General features: G+C 39.7%; 1 protein-coding gene across 2 annotated transcripts in view; it reads left to right on the top strand.

Moving 5' to 3' along the window:
• Positions 1-15,674, top strand: part of Glis3 (GLIS family zinc finger 3) — a 423,182-nt gene that overhangs the window by 249,965 nt on the left and 157,543 nt on the right.

Raw genomic sequence — 15,674 nt, 5'->3', positions numbered from 1 at the left:
CCTTTTGGTGGATATGTTACCTTCAGATTCTACTGTTTCTAGAACCCTTTGCTGATTCAGTGATTGGGACTCACAGTGACACAGCTCATCAGTGTGTAGTCCTTGATGCTTCCTGGCCTAGGACCTTTCCAGCTGTATTGGTTTCCACCCTTTCAACAGTTCAGTGAAGTTGGTAATATTGCTAACTCTACTTTGCTGGTGAAAACCTGAAACACAGATACTCAAGCAACCTCAGGTCAAGTAGGGCATAGACATGGGAATGGGCCTTCAGAACTTAGTTCCTGAGCTTTTAGATTCTGAGCTATTCTGTCTCCTATTAGCCTTTTGGGGTTGGGGTTTGTGTGTGTGTGTCTGTGTGTGTGCGTGTGTCTGTGTTTGTGTCTCTGTGTATATGTATGTGTATATGTATATGTATATGACAAATATGGATGTTTGTGAACATAAGCACCTTGTATATATCTATATATACATATGTGTACATGGGTAAATACGTGAGTGGCAGGCTATTCCTCTGTTACTTATTTCCTTATTTTCATGCCTATGACTATTTTGACTGCACATATATGTGTGCTCCATGTGTGTGCCTGGTGCATATGTAGGGCATTCTGTCTGTGAGACTAGAGTTACAGGGGGCTCGTGAGCTGCCACATGTGTGATGCAAACCAAACCCCAGTCTTTCACAAGATCGACTAGTGATTTTAACCGTGGAGCCGTCTCTCTCCAGCCCAGGACATTCTTTCTGTATAGCAATAGTTTAGATTCTTGCCAGTGGGTTAGGTAAAGGTTGTGTGTTTGAAATTTTGATGAGTTTTGTCAAACCATCCCCATAATAGAATTACTGCTCTTTTACAGCAGTTATTTTGAGACATATTTTCAGCATTAGCTGCTATAGAGAATATAGAAATGACAGAATGTGTGAAGGTAGGAGCTGCAGCCTGAGTGTTTTTGCGGACAGCTCAGAATAGCTTGGAGGAATCAGCACTGGGACCAGCATGATCATGGGGCTGACCCATTGCTGGTGACTCCGGAGAGTTCGGCTTTGATTCTTCTTTCCCTTTGCTTCTGTGTGGTGGACACCTAACCTTATGTCTTCATCAAATCACATTTTAAATTCATGCCATCATAGAAGTGACACATGATAGATCCAGACATTAAAAATATTTAAAACGCTTGTTCTACAGTTATTAAGATGACATTACAAATAGCTTCCTGACGGGGTGGATAGAAGTGGTGCCTGACCTAGTACATCCAAGAGTCATACAGCATCTTGTCCATGAATGCTAGTCTCTATTTTCAGTGTTTTCTGAAACTACATGGCTAGTTGATAGTCCCTCCCATTCGCTTTCCTAAAACACTGGAGGCCTTGGTTTTCCATTGTGGCTGTAGCGAATTAAGATAAACTTTGTAATTTCACATAGCAGAGATTTATTATCTTACCCATCTGGAAGTCAGGATGCTCACGTGAAGCATGTGTGCTTCCGGTCTCACATGGGAAAGATCAAAAGAGAAAGAGTCTTCCTGGACTTAAGCCCAGCTCCTCTGGAGAGTATCCTCTTGCTTTCCTGAGTTTCCACAGTGCTCCTGCCTTCCTATGGTTGTGCCTATCTTTTCATACCAATCCAGAACCCTGCTTTCATTATAGCTCTACTACGACAGACAGGTCTTCTCTACTTCTTCTTGGAGCGCTCCTGTGATAAACCTGAATGGCCTAGTTCATTAGGCTAAGTTTAAGGTCTTAGCCTCAAATCGGTCAGAGTGTAACCATTGGTGCCAAGTCTCTTTCAGCATGTACCGTGATGATTTATTCACAGTTCTGGGGGATAGGACCTGGGTCTTGCCATGCCTGTCCCAGTAGAAACTAAGGAGAACTACCGCAAAAGGCCAGAGTAAGATGATCACAGGAGCAAGTAGGACGTTTGTCCCACTATTGAGTAGACCCCAATTGGAGAAGAATGAAATCGGACTCAGAAGGCATAACCTTGTTGTGTAAGTGACCCCACACTGAATTCTTAGGCTTGGTTTGTTGAAAGATGATATCTGTAAAAAGTGTCACTTGGCATGCAATAATCAAAAATGGCAGATACGAGGACTGGCTCTTATTTGAATGTTTCAAGTTATCTAGAAGTTTTAAAAAATTAAAAGGAGACTAATTTGAAGGCTTTCTTTGAAATTTCTTTTTGATGAAAATGAGCCCCTGTGCACATGTTTTTAAACAGTTTTACACAGGAGAGCTCAGAAAGGAAGAGTTTCATTAGCATTTCCCGTGAACCCAACTTTCTCTGATTGTCTGGTATCCTGATAGAGAATGCATTGGATTTTTGTTAATTGACTAAATAAAATCTTTCCTGGAAATTCTGTGAAGATAATTTAAACATACGACCATACTCCGCACTCCTCATAGCCTCTCTCCTGGTATGCTTGAGTCTTTGACCAGTATGTGCATTTAATCTTCAAAAGTCATGGATTAAAAGTATATTTCATGTGACACATTTTTGAGTTTATTTTGTTTGAGGGTTGTTATTTATTTTAGTAATAAAGGCACAGTATTTATTCATTCGTTCATCCATTGATTCATCAGACATAACTTAGGAATGAATCTCCTATGTGACCAGCATGCCACATAAAGAAAATGGAGACAAAGACAGCCAAATTGCAGGATTTCTGAGTCTAGGAAGCACTTGGCACAGTGACATGACATGACCATACAGAAGGTGTTGTCTGAACTGCCCTAAAATCATTGCTTCGTATATCAAGATAGAAGGGACTTCAGAAAATTTTGTGCAAGTACAGAGGAAGGAGGAAACATCAGAACTGTCAGAGAAGATTTCTCTGGCATCTACTGAGGTTAGAAATAAAGGAACTGGACAGGTTGAGAGAGTTGGAGCGATTGCCACGTGGAGTGAGTGGTGAAGCCGTGATGACTTGGGTTTGTGACACGTGTCACCAGAGTGGCAGGTGGTGATGGGAGAGAAATGGTCACAGGTGGCTAAGGGCTCTATGGGGAAAGAAACATCTACTTTTCCTTGTCTGGAGTTTCAATTTTATCTTGTAGACAAGAGGAAGCTAGTAGACATTGTAACATAAAGAACTAAGAACAACACCCCCTGTCTTCTTACTAAACCTGGGAGAATTGTGAAATTCATTAGATCTACCAGAGATACGGTGTACAAATGCATGTTCATGTACATCTTTTGTAAATAAGTAACACTTGACCATACATATAGTATAGGAAACAGATGGATGTTAGACTCAGAGCAACCCCCTTTCTTTCTGCATAGATTCCATCTGGAGAAGTTGCTACTGTAATTTTTATTTTGTGTCGATAAAACTCTCTTAAATTTCTTTTTCTCCTCAGACCTTTTTTTTTTTTTTTTGAGCACAGGTATATGTTCCTAAAGAGACATTGCTTGTTCTTCAACTGTTTATAAAAGAATGAAACCAGATGCATTCTTTGGTGATTTTTGTTTTCAGAATTATTTCCTGGTTGATATGTGGGTGATTAAATTTCACACTCATGAAACATGTATTAGGTGATTTTTATCAATCATTTGGAGTACTATCATGTGCTGGGATTATTTGAAGTTTTCCTGTTCTGATTAGGAACATACTGATATTTTTTTGTACTTGTTGACTACATTAAACACTTTTTTATATTGTTTATGGAAGGCATCAAGATACCCAGGAGCTTTAAGAGAAAAAGTACTAGAACATGAGATGTCTGCTTGTTCAAGTTTTATATCTTTTTCTTAGAAGCATGCATTAGTTTACATGCCCACAATTCGGTAGAGTAGTGTGTGTGTGTGTGTGTGTGTGTGTGTGTGTGTGTGTGTGTGTCCCCACCCCGTTGCTTGCTTCTTGATATTGTCAGGCATTTTAATATTGGCACCTATGCTGGAAACAAAATATCACTGTAGACTTTGTCCCCTTGGCTGTCTGGGAACCCTCAAGCAAGCTGGGAACTCTTAAGCTTCCAGAAATCTGCCTGCCTCTGCCTCCCAAGTACTGGGATTAAGGATGTATAACTACTATACTTGACCCACACTAGGTCTTTTAATTTGAGTTTTTCCTATAGTCTCATGAGTACAGCATGAGCCTCTTTTCCTATGTTCATTGGCCATCCATCTGTATTTTGCTTTGAAATACAGGTCTTTCCTTTAGAAATTCCATTAGGTAAGTCCCTCGAATCTTTATGTATTACCATTTTACATGGAACTGTGCGTTTCTTTTTGAGTAGCCTCGGGGTAGTATCTTTAAGAGGTTATCATCTAGTTCATTGCTTTAATGTCTTGGATGAACAGTCTTAATTTTTTTCTTAATGTGATTTATGCCTTTTTTTGGCTCTAACTTGCCTTTTCTACCTTAGAGTCTTCAGAAAATTCTAATGTTGTTCATTTTATGCTTGTTTGCATTTTTTTAAAAAAAATACAAATGTGCTAGCCTCATCTGTATTAACATTTTTTCATTTTTTCTCAGTTTTTTAAATGAATGCTGAGGCATTAGAATCTGTTTTTATTATTTTTTTCTGAATGATCAGTTTTCTTCGAAGTATTTTAAAGGTCCCTACACTTCCTCTGACAGCCTGGACACTGCTGCCCACCCTGTTCCTCCTGAGTGTTCCCCTCTTGGATTCCCTGTCCTTTATTGTTGCTCTTCTCCAGTCTTCAGTCTTGACCATCACATGATGTAGAAACACATTCTGTCATTTATTAAAAAATTCTGAGTTGTTCTTGGCTGTTCTTGGCTGTCAGTTCTTCCTTTACATTACGGGATAAGGTAATCAACATTCTTGAAAAACCCGTTGGGCCTTTGATTAGCCTTTAATTGAAATTTGATCTCTAGTATAAAATCATCAGGATGCTCGCAGTGGGAATCCTTTCTTCCATAAGTTTTCCTCCTTTCTCATCTTGTTCTCCTCTTCCTACGATCTGCCAGTGAGCCCTCTTAGGCTTCTAACTGGACCTCTCATGTCTTTCGCTCTTGTCTTCCCACTTAGGCATATTGTATGTTTCTGTATTTGTGTTATAAATGACAGCTTTCAAAAATTTACATTGCAAACTCATGATTTCTCATGCATAGAATTTAAACTTTGCTAGGAAAAGCACTCCTAGAGACTCTAGAAAAACAACTTTCTGGTTCATTGCTAAAGAAAATACTGAACGAGGGCAGCATCCATGGAGGAGCTCTACCCATAAGCTTACATGTTTATTTGTCCTTCAGAGAAACTATCCCGCTCCTGAAGTTTCAGCTCAGTAAAATGCTTGTACATAGAGGAAGCAATTTACGCTTCCGCATGTCCGAAACACTTTATCAGGACCAATTGTGTCTCGTGGTATTTGTTGCAGTAGTAAAATACTGGAAACCGGAACTGCAGTTCTGGAGATGGGTTCAGTGACTGTGGCATAGCAAAGCAGTTTAGTACTCTGACATGGAGAAGCATGAAGGATAGTTCTATAAACAGGTCTGATTTGATAGCCAAGATAATTGTTACATATGCATTGTGTGTGTATACAGCATGCAACTGTTTGCTTTAGAAAGTAAGAAAAATGTGTGTGTGTGTGTGTGTGTGTGTGTGTGTGTGTGTGTCTATGTCTGTGAGTGTACGCGCGCTTGCTTATTGGCTTAAGAATTATTGGCAATAAGAATTATAGGAGGACATATACAGCCACCCAATTAGACAAGATGGATGAAGCAAAGAAGTGCAGACCGACAGGAGCCGGATGTAGATCGCTCCTGAGAGACACAGCCAGAATACAGCAAATATAGAGGCGAATGCCAGCAGCAAACCACTGAACTGAGTATAGGTCCCCTATTGAAGGAATCAGAGAAAGAACTGGAAGAGCTTGAAGGGGCTCGAGACCCCAAAAGTACAACAATGCCAAGCAACCAGAGCTTCCAGGGACTAAGCCACTACCTAAAGACTATACATGGACTGACCCTGGACTCTGACCCCATAGGTAGCAATGAATATCCTAGTAAGAGCACCAGTGGAAGGGGAAGCCCTGGGTCCTGCTAAGACTGAACCCACAGTGAACTAGTCTATGGGGGGAGGGCGGCAATGGGGGGAGGGTTGGGAGGGGAACACCCATAAGGAAGGGGAGGGGGGAGGGGGATGTTTGCCCGGAAACCGGGAAAGGGAATAACACTCGAAATGTATATAAGAAATACTCAAGTTAATAAAAAAAAAAAAAAAAAAAAAAAAAAAAAAAAGAATTATAGGAGGATAATCCAGGAAGTAAGCAAAATGGTTGACTAAATTTCAGAACATTTTTCTAATGCTTTGTGTCTCGTTTTACAGTTTCTCGGGGCAGGGTGTTCTTTGTTTATTTCTCATGGTTACTTCTCTTTCTCTAGGTGTCCATCCTTTTCTTCTCAGTTTATAATGCACTCATATAAATATTGAGTCTTCCCATTCTTTTCTTTGCTTGTCATTGTCAGAAGCTAACCAAATTTAGTATTATAATAAAACAACTAGTTTGGGACTTCAACTCTGTGTATATGCTTTTAAAGTTTATTTTCTTTTTCTTATTTTTCCTCTTACTGTTTAAAGATACAAAGGCGTTTTTCCTTAATCCTTAATAATTCATCATTTATTGACACAAACATCATGTCACTATCTATTTCCCCTTAAAATCTGCCTTCGATGAATCTCGAAAGTGTTTACATACTAATAGGTAGCTTTAACTTATGAAAAAGTAACGTTAATCACGTCTCCCCTTTGGCTAGTGTTGTTTTTACTCAGTTCTCTGTAAGAATTGCACGTGGATGCTTCAGCAGCATTGTGCAGTATAGTTTCTGTTGACTGTCACACAGAGTAGTGAGATTTCCTGTAAACCCTTTTTTTTCCTTTTTTTTTCCGGAGCTGGGGACCGAACCCAGAGCCTTGCGGTTTCTAGGCAAGCGCTCTACCACTGAGCTAAATCCCCAACCCCTCCTGTAAACTCTTGTTCTTTACAGTTGTGTCAGGGGGATTCTTCGAGGCCTCCATTTGCATGTTCTCATTCCCGGACACCTACAGAAGCTTGGGGAGTTGGATCACTTTAAAGCTTCTTTGCAGTCCTGCTCTAAACCTCCAAAGGGACTTGAGTTCAGAACACAAACTCATGTTTTAGAAGTTTTAGCAATTTTTAGAAAATTTGAAGGGGTCTTTCAAAGACTCTCAAGGGTTCTTTCCCCTCAACCTTTCACAGATTGCCAAGACAGCTTTTCCTGAGGCAGGGGCAGGGGTGAGACAGACTCCTCAGAGTAGGCCCAGTTGTTTTGTTTTCTACTGCATTTGCCTTTATTGTTCGAAAATTTTTGCTTCAAGCTTTTAAGTCTCTCAGGACGCAAATCCGGACTGAGCCATAGTGTGTTCCTCCACTCCGGTATCCCGGAAGTCAAACTCTAGCAAGAACAGTGAGGCTGTCTCACAGGTTCTTGTTTACTCGCTTTGATAGGGAATTTCTCTGTGGCTCTTACACTGTTCTCTCACTCTTTTACCAGATTACATTCCTTTGGAAAACATGTCAGCCAGCCTTAGATGTTCTGTATCAGCAAGGATGTTCCTGAATATTCCATCCACTATATTGTAGGGGAGATAAGTAGGAATGGGTTTTGAACTTCAGTAAGATAATGTTAGTGTATAGTGAATAGATTATAGACCATCTTGAAGGAGACGTTAAATATGATAAAAATCGAATAGTCTTGCTTGCTATACAGTTTCATAAAATGTTGAGGTCACAATTAATTTTTGTAATTTATTCACACAAAATGGAGATATGTTGCATAAACTCATAATTTTATGGTATGGCTTTATATTCCTGCTGCCCTATAAATAAGAAGTATGAATTCTAAGTCAAGAGTTAAGCATCACAATCATAAACTTTCGTGAAAGTGCTAAACGTTTTTGGCATCCCAGGTCCCTGAGCATCATTTGGGCCACAGTGGTGCTGAATGCTGTGAACTGAAGCAGCTTTTCATTTCTCAAAGAGAAGACAAAAGGGAAACACTCCACTGTGGTCAGTCTCTTAAGCCGCAGTGGGGAAGCCTTCACAGCTTCAGTCTCCGTAATCCACAGTGGGGAAGCCTTCAAGGTGTCAGTTTCACAAACCCAAAGCTGATGTCTCCAAGGTTCACAAAGTGTGCTTGACTCCATGAACCCGCTTGAAAGTCAAATTCTCATGTCCTGACCTTTTCAATGAAGGGAATCCAGGGGTAGGGTCTAGAAATCCCTGTGTTTGGCTTGCTGGTTAATTTGGCTTGTATGTTTGAGTTTGGAAACTGCAGGCAAGAGTAGATAAAAGATAACTCAGTATTTAGTTTGTCAAACTATTTGTAAGGTGTTCCGTAGAAAACAGTATTATTTGTAGTAGGAAGAAAATTGGGCTGCAGTGTGGCTCAGTGGTTTGGTGTCTGTCCGGCAACCTTGAGGCTATTGATGTGATCCTAGTTGGTTCATGGCTTGCATACGTGATCCCAGCACTTAGCAAGGTGGGGATTTCAAGTTTAAGGCCAGCGTTGGCTATGTAAAGAGCTCTAGGTCAATCTGAAGTCTATGGTGAGACCGTGCATTGCTTAATCCCCAACACAAAAGCTAAACAAAATTCAGAGATTACTTAAGTGTTTACTGTTAGGCAAGTTGTAAAATTAATTATGATCCAAACATTTTTATATAATTCTATAGCAAGAAAAACTATTTAAGAATACTTAATTATCAAAAAAGTGATATTTAGAAGGCCTAAGTGTATGTACAAGCACACGTGCTTATAGTGACATTTATAGACACTCAAATTCTTTACTCTGGAAATATGTGAAAACTGTGCTGGTTCTTAATGAGAGTGGAGTTTTACAGGCTTTTATGGGTACATATACATATATTAAGTGAGTATACATTCAGTCTTCTATGTTTCTCTCAGACAGCTATGAGGAACAAGCTGATTTCATATCTGTCAATTGAAAATAAACTGCGTTTGAAGTAGAAGCGAAGCCGTGCTTGTGCCGCAGGTTTCAGAAGATGAATGGTCACACCTGCCAGGCCGACTTTCCTCAGAGTGGCCAGGGGGCGGAGGGAGGAAGGAAGTTGCACAGAGACATCCTGATCTGGCAAATGGTACCCAGCCACATGGTCAGTGGGTCCTTCTCAGGGGATAATTTCAGGCAGGTTTATGGTACTGTTGACTAGTTATAAATCTTCAAAGTTTGAGAGATGGCGTGAGAACACAGGAAATGCAAAAGCCCTTTCCTCCACGATCTTGTGGGCCAGAAAATCCCCAACATCTGCCTCACGTGTGAAGCCAGGAAAGATATGGTTTACCCTGGCAGCTGTCCTTGCTGAGGGATGGAGCTGCTGGCTGAGTGTCACACGGGGAAAACACTGCAAGAGTTTAGCAAAGGATTTTTTTTTTCCCAAGTAGAAAAATGTTCACACACATTGTACTAAACAAGAGAGATTTTTCTCGGGCCTCCTCCTATGGGATCAAAATACTTGACCTTATCAGAATTGGTCAACGCCAAGACTGCTGGAGGGAGCGATGTTTACCCTTGGTGCTCACTGTATAAATGAAAGCGTATACACTAGAGCACAGTGCTTTACTGAGGCAGTGGATGCACTGTTAATAGGTTTTTTTTTATTAAAAAAAAACTTTATTTAAGGAATTCACAAAGATAAAAACTACAAGAGTTACACCGATTGATCGCTTAGTAGTAGGAACAAGTTTTTTTATTTCTGATGAGCCCATAGGCTAATACCCTTACCAACTGCGGTTTTCCAGAATCTCTTCTTGTCAGGTATTTGGTTTAGGAAAACCAAAGGCAATTTTCTTTCTTTGAACTTTTTCCAGCCACACCTTGAAGAAGGAAACTAATTTCTTTGTTGTCACTTCTCCCCCCAAAAACTATAATCATCAGAATAATTAGACCACTTATTTTTCACTAATTCATTCCCTTTCATTTTAACTTCTACATTTTAAATTGTTAAGATAAAAATTTACTTCCTATCCCTAAAATTACTTTGGGGATGCATGCAGACAAATCTGCCTTAAGTGAAAGAAGAGTCCTGTTTTTCCATTGGCTATATATTCTAAACTCTGATTGTAGTTTCTCTCAAAGTAATTGGCATTAAGATGTTATATGAAGTCTCACTTAAAATTTCAGCCCACTTAAAATAATTGTGGAAAATATTGGCAGTGCCCAAGCTAAGCAACAGTTAAGACCTCAAAATATAATTAAAACAAGAATGAAAGTGTCAGGAATTCAGTTGAGCACCATGTAAAACACCAGAAATGAAGATACAGCCACAGAGATGAGATCCTTTTATAATTTCATAAACATTACCATACCCTAGTGTAATAAACTTTGAAATTATGTCCCAGTTTCGTCTGTTGCATCCAGGTTGACTTTAATTTTTTTTATTACTTTATTCACCTTGTTTTATTTCTACTATCGGAGCTCTCTCTAAACACTCTTGAGAAAGTGCCTAGTGACATCCAATAATTCTCCTCTTGGTATCTTCATCAACGAGCCTTGGAGGGGGAAGGAAAAAAACTAAAAGCCAGGAAGAACACTGACCGGAAGGATGCCTCCTGGCTCGCCGGTTCGCATGTCGTCTCTAGAATGTCTTGGGGATGGACCTTTGAGAGCTTCTCGTTCAAGATGTCTGCTGCTTCACTGCTCCCTCTTTGCCGTTAACACATAACTCAAATGTTGCCACAGCTGAGCATTTTCCCTGACATACTGGGAAGTGATTTTTGCTTGAGGAACCATCGTCAAAAGATTCGTGTCACGGTCTTCAGCCCTGAATTTTGTACCCAAAATATCAATCTGCTTTCTTGCTAAGCAAAACTGTCCCACTTTGAAACAAAGAACCCCTGTTGATTAGGCCTGTTCTTCAAATTTGAGAACAGCTTTTCTTGGCAGGAATGAACCTGGTTTTTGTCAGTGGGTGTGGGAAGCTTAGCTCTGTCATTCAATTTCTATGAAGCTAAATTTTGTGAGAGGCAGTATGCCTTTCTGCCATAAGCATGGACATGCGTGGCTACTTGATAATGAAAGTCAACCTCAGGGCTTCAGATCAGTGATATCGTTGGCTCTTTGGCAGTCCGGTTCTATTCCAGACTTCTGTGCAGTTGAAGAAGACTGTTCCGAATGAAGAGACGTATGCTTACACAAGTATTGTAAACTCACAGTCAGCAAGACAGCTTAGTTATTAGGGGCAAATTTTGCTCCTCACACATCAAGTCACTCAGTTCAAATCCCACCATAAGTCAGTATTGTGCCAAATGCAGACCAGCCCTTGGTGGATGTATTCCTCTGGAAGTTAAGACCTGCGGGTTATTGGTATTTACTAATGGATTGGTGTGATGTTTCCAATATGCCTTCTCTTTGGAGATTCTGATGCTGTGAATGAATGAATGAATGAATGAATAAGTGAGTGAGTAAGTGAATGAATGAATGAATGAATGAGCCATCCCTTCTCTCTGTCTCTTACACATGCCATACTTAAACTTCATGGAAGAAGTGTCATCTAGATTCATAATTCAGTGACTTTAGATTTTTATTGAGATCATTGTAGATTCATATCCATTTGAAAGAAACAAAGAACATTAGTATAATTTGATTATTCCCTCATTATTTTGAAAAATAAAAATACCTGCATTTTGCCCTTGGAGTATGTGTCTGCATGGGTGTGGGCATGGGCGTGTGTGTGTGTGTGTGTGTGTGTGTGTGTGTGTGCGTGTGTGCGTGTGTGCATATGTGTACAGTGTCACCATGGAGGTTTTGTAGTGGGTAGAAGATGCTGAGTATTTCTCAGACCACCAGTGTCCTTCCTTTCCCTGTTATAACCCCAGCCACCTGTTCTCCTGCCACACTGACCTTCATTTTCTCTAGGCCAATAAATCTGTCCTCGTTAAAATGCTTTCATTCCAAAAATACAGCATGGACAGAACCATAAGAGGTGTATAACCTCTTATGACTGGCTTTGCACTCAATACAATTTGCCGGAAATCCATCCAATCTGTTCTCTGTATATACACTTTAGTTTTGATGCCTGCGAGATGGTATGCAGTGTATGTTTTCCACAGTTTGCTAGTTTGGCCACTATGCTGGTGAAGGACGCCTGGGCTGATTCCAGTTTGGCCTGTTACACACAGAAACTGCTATGAGCCTTTGTATACAGGTTTTTATGTGTGGTCATAAATTTCCATTTCCGTGGGTGAACCCTTAATATGTGATTTCTAGGTCATGTTGTAATTTCATGTTTATTTTTTAAGAAAACTTTTTTTTGAGGCTGGCTCTATTTTTTATTTTTATTTTTTATGTCCCTGACATCAGTTTATGAGTAGTCCAGCAAATTCACATCCTTATCACTTCATGTTTTAGCCATTCCCATGGGTACAAAAAGCTCTCTTTCCGTCATTTTGACTTGCGTCCTCTTCACGTTAACGTTCAATCAATTATGCCGAAGATCTTTCCATTTTCCATCCATAATTTTGAGTAAAATTGCTGTTTGTGCCTTTACATTTTCTGATCAGATAGTTGGCTTGATTATTCTTTATTGTCTATATCCTTGTCCCAGGTGGATCAGTGATTTGTAAACTCCTTTACCTAGTCTCTCTGCCTTTCATCCTCTTCCTGTGAAATTTGGTCAAGAAAGTTTTATTTTGGATGAGGACAAACATCAGTATTTTGTGAATCATAACTTAATACCCCATGAAACAACTCTTAATTTGGGGTCACAAAAATTTATTTTTAGTTTTTCTACAAGTGCATAGCTTTCTGCCCTGCAGTGAAGCCCATGGTCCACTTTCAGTTAAGTCTGGGAGGTCCACATTCTGAGAAAAGTTAATATTTTTACTTTGTTGGCTGATTATTTTTGCTCGGTGTCTAGTCTCATTTGTTTTAAAGGCGAGCCTTCCTTCATAGAACTGGTCTGAGCACTCTCACATGCCAGTCCTGGGTATCTATCAGGACCTACTTTGCAGCTCTCTGTTTTGTTCAGCTGTTCTGTGTCTTCATTAACATTACATTGCTCTAATTACTGGAACTAATTAGTGACTAATAGCAATTAGTGACTAATACCGTAATATTAAGTACTAAGATTCTCTCACTTTTATTCTTTTTTTGTGACTATTTTAACTGTTCTAGGGCCCGTGTCTTTCCAACTACATTTCTGTAAAGGAGAGAAAATTTCTATTTAAGTGTGTTTACCTTTGCCACTTTTAAATATCATCTTGAATATCAGATGGTGTTTTAAATTTAATCATCAACTCATGAGGAAAATTATGATCTATTGCATGTAGTGAAGTATCTGCTTTTTTGGTTTATCTTTTTCCTTTCTGCTGATATAGAATTATTTCTTATAATGTTTTATTTCTGTTTCAAGACCTTCACTAACAAGCTTTAAAGGTAAGTACCCTAAAACTAAATTCTTTGGTATGTTTTTTTATGAACATACAAAAGAACAAAGAAAACTTCCTTTTATTCTAGCAGAATAATTTCTCTACATCTAACAGTTGCTATCAATAGGACTTTCTGTTTCAGCTATTCAGAATACTCCATTCCTGACATGGTCTCCTCCTCCTCCTCCTCCTCCTCCTCCTCCTCCCCCTCTTCCTCCTCTTCTTCCTCTACCTCCTCCTCTTCCTCTTCTTCCTCCTCCTCCTCTTCCTCCTCTTCTTTTTCTTCCTTCCTTCTTCCATCTTCCTCCTCCCCCCCACCAACCACCACCACCACCACCACCACCACCACCACCACCACCACCACCACCACCATCATCATCATCATCATCATCATCATCATCAGTAACAGTAATTGTAACTACAATCAGTTAGTTCTGATGAATCCAAGTATTAGCCCATTGAATTGTATACTAGAAACAGCATCTTTAGCTACAGCTCAGTAAAGTTGGGGTGAAATCTCACTGATTTGGCTTTGTATTCCCATAAACAACATAGTCTTTTCTCTGTATCCCACCAAGGCATGTTTCTTTGTCTTTCGTCTGGAAATTTTAATTGTGAAGTTGTTATGAAGAGTTCCACCGAGGATGACCACCCAGACACAGTTTGTAGCCAATTGAAAGTGTTTATTCCAGCTGGCTAGGGCCATGCTCAGGTATTTGGGACACAAGGGCACTGCTGAGTGTTTACAATAGTTTTTTTTTTTTTTAAATCCTGGTATCTTTCTTGGAAGTGGCAGGGGAGGTTTGAAGCAGGCAAACTATTTAACAGAGGCTAATTCATCTGGGGGAACCTTGACCTTGGGTTCCTAGAATAGAGTTGGGTAATATTGTGTGGGGCTTCCCACCAAGGAGATCAAACTCTAGTTAAACTTAAAATGGCCGTAGTAAGAATACAAGATCAAGGAACCTCTGCCCCATCTTGCCCTATCACATTGTGTCGTAAGGGAGATTAAATCTTTCTGTTTGGATTGGTTGAATATTTTTAAATTATAGGTTTGTATACTTCATAGGGATGTTTTAACCGTAATTGCTGAAACATTAATTTACTTCCATTCCTTTCCCTGAAATCTGATAATAAAAAATAGTGGATCTTTCATTTTTGATCTACAGTCGGTTAAGTATTTGTCTTCATACATTTACTGTTTGGTTGAGATTGGTCAACTCTACACTCAACTCCACTGATTTTTCCCCCCTTGGTCATCTCCCCATTGAGCACATTAGAGAAATTTGAAAGTTTCTATCATTTTCTAGTTTATAGCATCATTTTAGGTTTGTTTGTTTGTTTGTTTGTTTGTTTATAGCTTTCATTTTTCTATTTGAGTCTTTGTTTTTTTTTTTTTTCGGGAGAACTTGTCATTGATCACTGAAGCATTTTTATGACAGATGCCTTTAAAAGTCTTTTTAGATACTTCTGTCATCTAAGTTATTACATTTATTTTGATAATGGCATTAGGTGGTTTTGTATGTATGAACACACACACATGTTGGTGGTTTTCTTGGTTTATGGTTAATGAGTGAATTTCAGTTTTATCTTGAAGTTTTGTCTGTTGTATCTGCAATGCTGATTTTTATTTCAACCCTCCCTTTGGGGGGAGTTCCCTGTTGAGGTTTAGTGCGTGAGTCTTTGCATGTTTCATTGGCAGTGGCAATGTAGCTGTTAAGAGACCTTGTGGAACTTCTCATATGGTTTGGTATATGTAATGTCTAGAGGTTCCCCTGCTGGTGCTATTTGAAATGAGAAGGGAATTCTAGGAGTTGGTCCCTGAAGGGTTCTCAGTAGAGGACTCCTGTCATAGGGTTCTTTTCTTAGTGTACCCTAGCAGGAGAAAAATATCAGGCTCTTGGAGACAAAGAGGATCCCAAGACTGAGTCACCTGATGAATCTGGGCCCTCTCCATGATTCTGTTTGCCTAGTCTGAGTAGACAAAGTTAAAGGTATAGCCCTACTCTCTGTTGTTCTCAATTATGTACTGTGTCTGAGCCTCATTCCATCCTCTTTAGCCAGGCAGAAGCTCCAATTTATCTGTTGCATTTGGTTTGAGTAAGTGGCGTTCAGCTTAAAAGACCTCATCCATGTTGGTTTATGTCCCTGCTAACCCCTCTCCATTGTGCATCTTAGTATTGCCATTCCATCTGGTCTTGTGTTCTGAGGCCATTCTGCTGCTAACACCGTTCTAAAGCAACTTGGGGAGGAAAGGGTTTACTTTAGTTCATACTTCCTTATTACAATCCGTCATTG

The sequence above is a fragment of the Rattus norvegicus genome, chromosome 1, assembly GCF_021556685.1.
Source record: "Rattus norvegicus strain SHRSP/BbbUtx chromosome 1, alternate assembly SHRSP_T2T, whole genome shotgun sequence".
Lineage (NCBI taxonomy): Eukaryota > Metazoa > Chordata > Mammalia > Rodentia > Muridae > Rattus > Rattus norvegicus.
This window is presented reverse-complemented; position numbering and strand designations above follow the sequence as displayed.